This window comes from Orycteropus afer, unplaced genomic scaffold, assembly GCF_000298275.1.
Source record: "Orycteropus afer afer isolate SDZICR_OR568_19922 unplaced genomic scaffold, OryAfe1.0 scaffold00193, whole genome shotgun sequence".
Taxonomy (NCBI): Eukaryota; Metazoa; Chordata; class Mammalia; order Tubulidentata; family Orycteropodidae; genus Orycteropus; species Orycteropus afer.
This window is the reverse complement of record NW_006921780.1, coordinates 605,802-610,892: the sequence shown is the minus strand read 5'-3', so window position 1 is coordinate 610,892 and position 5,091 is coordinate 605,802.

Below are 5,091 nucleotides of genomic sequence, written 5' to 3'. Positions count from 1 at the left end.
TATCTCATATTGGCTTTTGTATTTTCAACCAAAAACCCTTAACCAATTCACTCATTTTAAATTTTAAGGCTGGTTAGATAATTGAATTTATTAACCACAAGTTGAATTTCACTGTATTTATAAATTTCAGTTTACTGGTCTGAAAAGGTAAGAAACAGTACCTATAACAGAAGTACAATCCAAATGCCCAATCAACCTGTTTTACCCAGATGACTTTTATATCTCATGCCCTTCTTATTAAAACACAAATCAATTGAAGACCCAATGAGGGTGGATTGTAAAGGGTTATAACATAACTCAGCAATGACACCTATCATACTTTCTGTTTGCTTTATTGGAAAGCTCTTCTTCAGCTTTTCAACCTGGTGGAATTTTAATAATTCTTTAAAGTACATTTTTCTCATTAAATGTAATTTAAATCAGATCACAATATTATTCAAAGGCTTTTGATATCTCATTTCACACAAGGTAAATGTGAACTTACTTTTCCTAAAGTGTGTGATTTGGCCCCCATCTGTATCTACAAACTCATGCTACTCTCTTCCTGTAACAGCACATTCCACCCACGTGGCCTTCTATGCCTTTCTTAAAACATACCACTTTCACTGAACTTGGAGAAGTCTGTCAGAGAAGCAGGTTTTTAATTTTTTTAAGGTTTCTTTTTTTCTGTTTTAATAGTGGTTTGGGTAAAACTTTACAGAGTAAATTAGTTTTCTATTTAACCAATGCATATACATTTTGTTTCATGACATTAGCTGAAATTCCATCAACGTAACACCACTCCTTTTTTCCCCAAATTTGTACACATCCAATTAATTAATTAATTAATTTTGAATGCTTTTTATTGAAACATAACTATGTACCCACCAGCCACTCCTCAGAAGGAAGATGGGGCAATCTACTTCTGTAGTGATACTGCCTCGGAAACCCAAAGAGCGGTTGCTATGAGTCGGGTCTGACTTGACGGCACATAACAACAACAACATAGTGAAATACACAAAAGTAAAGTGACATAGGTTAATGTATTTTTTTTTTTTTTTTGCAGTGTTTCCTCCCCTCCCCTCCTACCACTGGTAACTAACAAAGAAAGTTTCCTTCCATATATAAACCTTTCCTTAACTTTTTACAATAATGAACTAGTACTATATTTGTTTTTCTGTGATTGACTTATTTCATTCAGCATAATATCCTCCAAGTTCATCCATGTTATGTAGATTCTACATTATTCTTTAATGTTGCGTAGTATTCCATTGTGTGTATGTACCATAATTTGGTTATCCATTCTTCTGTTGACTGGCATATAGGTTGTTTCCATCTTTTTGTTTTTGTAAGTAGTGCTGCGATGAACATCAGTGTGCATATATCTGTTCTTGTCCTGGCTCTCACTTCTTTAGGATGTATACCTAGTAATGGGGTTGCTGGGTCAAATGCTATTTCTAATTTCAGCTTTTTAAGGAATCACCATACTGTTTTCCATAGTGGTTGTATCATTTTACAGTCCCACTAGCAGTGGATGAGAGCCCCAATCTCTCCACAACCCTGCCAGCATTTGTTATTTTCTGTCTTGTTGAACTTTGCCATTAGTGCTGGTGTGAGATGGTATCTCATTGTTGTTTTGATTTGCAGTTCTCTGAGGCTAATGATTGTCAGCATTTCTTCATGTATTTGATGGCCACCCAGATATCCTCTTTGGTGAAGTGTCCATTCATGTCTTCTGCCCATTTTTAAATTGGATTGTTAATCTTTTTGTTGTTGAGGTGTTGGAGTTTTCTATAAATTTTAGAGATAACTCCCTTGTGAGGTATGTAATTGTTGACAAGTATGAATTTGTTGTTGTCATTGTGTTATGTGCTTTTTCGTGGTGTTGATTTCGTTGTTCCATATAATTTTCTGTGCTGAGCTCGTTTTGTTTATGAATCGTGTTATCGCTTCCTTTGTTGCTATCATTTTAGTATTTGCTAGGTATTTGTGCTGGTCCTCTTTTTTATTTTGATGTGAAGGTTTATCATTTTTCTTTGAGGTTACCCTGTGATTTATAATTATCTTCTCAAGTTTAGAACAGTCTGTTCTATCATTCAGTTGTCTTGACTTCCTTAGTATTTAGAAGTTCTGTAACTACACATTTTTCCTTCTTTTTGGTTTGTAGTTGTCCTCATTTGTTAATTGATATCTCTGGTTCTCTGTTTACAATCTTGTAGGCTTACTCTGGATACTTCTATAACAGGGTTGGTTTCTAGGTTATGTCATCATGTGTGTTAATGGTTGGTTGTTGTTTGCTGTTGTTGGTTCTTTGTCCAAAGGATTCCTTTTACCATCTTTTGTAAGGTTGGTCTGGTTTTAACAAATTCCCTTAGTTTCTGCTTATCTGGAAATCTCCTAACATCACCATCATATTTGAAGGACTGTTTTGCTGGGTATATAATTCTTGGTTGGAAATTTTTCTCAGCATGGTTTCTGCTGAGAAATCTGAGCTTAGTCTTATTGGTTGCCTTTTGTAGGTAATTTTCCATTTTTCCCATGCCATTTTCAGGATTCTTTCTTTGTCTTTGGTTTTGGTGAGTTTGATGGTGATATGTCTTGGTGATTTTCTTTTGGGGTTCTATCCTATTTGGGGTTCATTGAACTTCTTGAATGGATATATTCTCATCTTTCATCATACCAGGAAAATTCTCTTCCCACAAATCTTCGACAATTTTTTTCTATGGTTTTATTTGTCTCTTACTGTTCTAGAATTCTGATTACATTTAGGTTTTTCCTTTTGATCGTATCCTACATGACCTTAGGCTTTCTTCATTTTGTTTTGATCTTTTTTTTTTTTTTCTGATTGGACCCTTTCCAAAGAAGTATTGAGGTATTTGCCTTCAATCTCACTCATTCTGTCTTCCATTGAGTCAATTCTACTCCTTTGCCTGTTCAATGTTACTATTTCTGAAAATTTGGTATTAAGCTGCTGGATTTCTGTCTGTAGATTTTGTATCATTTCTACTTTTTCATTTATTTTGTCACTTTGTTCTTGTATTGTCTTTCAAAATTGTTCTAGGGTTTTCTCTGTGTTTTCCTCCAATTTGTCAGTGTTTTCCTTGCTCTGTCTCTCAATTCATTGAAGGTACCTAAATATAATTCTTTTGAATTCTTTATCAGGGAATTCCAATGCTGCATCTTCTTCAGGGATTTGTTTGGGTCTGTATCCTGGTCCCTTGTTTCTCCAGGTTTATTTAGCTTCTTTGTGTGGATTGTGATGCTCTGTTGTCTCTGAGACATTGTGATGTTTTTGTGTTTATATTTAATTGGTGATTGTATGTTGGAGTGACTTTCCCATGATTCTCATTTTCTTTGTATGCTATCTACATAAGCAGGGTACTGTGCTGTACTCCTCTATTTGCTAGTTGGAAACACACACTCACCACCTGTCTCTTTTCCCATTGTCAGCTTCTCATATGCCCCTGCCATCCTTGACAAACAGAGCCTATACTTAGGTCCCTAGAATCTGAATGAGAACGTGTCACTTTAAAATCCAAAATGGCTACCCCTTGTAAGCAATCAAAATTACTGTGCCCTTGGTCACTTTAAATATTCAAAATGGCTGCCACTTGTAAACAATCAAAATGGTTGTGCACTCCAGACAGGTGAAAGTCCACAGCTCAGGTTGTCTCCCTCCTTACTTTTTCCCTTCCTAGTCATAGGGCACCAGTGCAGTCATCCCTGCAGGCTTTGGTGACCAGGGCTGATCTTTAGGTCAATTCTCAGGTCCCAATACAACTTGGAAATATTCAGGCTGTTGGTCATGTCAGAGTAGCAGATAGTCTGCTGCTCTGTCTGTGTACTCACTGTTTTCATTCAAGTTTTTCCACTAGTTGGTGCCAAATCCACTTCTGTATACTTCCTTTCAAAGCTCAGGACTCCGGGATTATCTTCTGTATCTCTGTCAATTGGTTTCTCTTTTCTTTGTTGAAGAGGGTCTGTGTAGCTTGTCTGCCTATTCTGCCATCTTATGAGAAGGCTACCTTAACACCGCTCTGGCCACTACCTCCCTGAGTTCCCCTTATCCATTCTTCCTTCTTTCCTTCTTCTTCCTGCCTTCTGAGCTTTGTTTTGGGGTAAATGCAGCCCTTCTGATCTCATATGATTAGTTGTTCTGAGGAGTACATTCCTCATGGGGGTTGTTGTTCATTTTATGTTGTTTGCTGAAAGATGATCCCCAGAGGTGGGTTCAGTTTCAAGTTTGAAGGATGTCTAAGGGATACAGTCTTGGGGCTTCCATCTGTCTCCATTAGTTCAGCAAGTCTGTTTTTTTTACGATTTTGAATTTTGTTGTTACATTTTTTGTCCCACTCTGTCCACAACCTTCATAGTCCCAATCAAAGCAATTGGTAATGTGGTCTATGAGTATTTCTGACTAATTACATGCTTTGTTTTAGACATGATGAGTCTAAGATGCCTATAAGAACTCTATGTGGAGATGTTCATTAAGGAGTTTAGAAGAGAGGTCTGAGCTTGGAAATACAACCTGGGAAATCATCAGCATATACATTGTATTTTAAACCACAAGACTGGAGGACATGGATCACCAGAAAAATGAGTGAAGACTGAGAAAAGAAGAGATCCAAAGACTGAACCTTGGGGACAACAAATGTTAGATTCACAACAAATTTTGTACTCACCTGAAACAGGGGCTTGTTGCAAGTACCCTATTAGGTGGCAATCTCAGGAAATACTAGTGAGATACTTGGGAAAGAGAGACAGAAAAGGAGAGAATCTAATAAAATGAGAATGAATGAGTTGGTTACTATAATGGGCAACTGGGTCACTATCCCCCTGGGGACCTTCTGAGGGACTGTGTAGAATGAACCTCAAAATCAACTCACCAAGGAAAAAGAAAGCTGGGGTATTTATCCACCTACTCCTACCTCCCATGGATTAAAGTTTGCTCCTGTTGATGTTAAGCTCTGTATATGAACTGAGAAAGCTCCTGAACAACAGTGAAAACCTCCGGTAGAAAAGCCCAGAGGTGTGAACACTTGAGATTGGAAATCATCAATATGCATGAAAACTGTCCACAACAGCTGTTAGAGACAATGAAGTAGAAGTAAA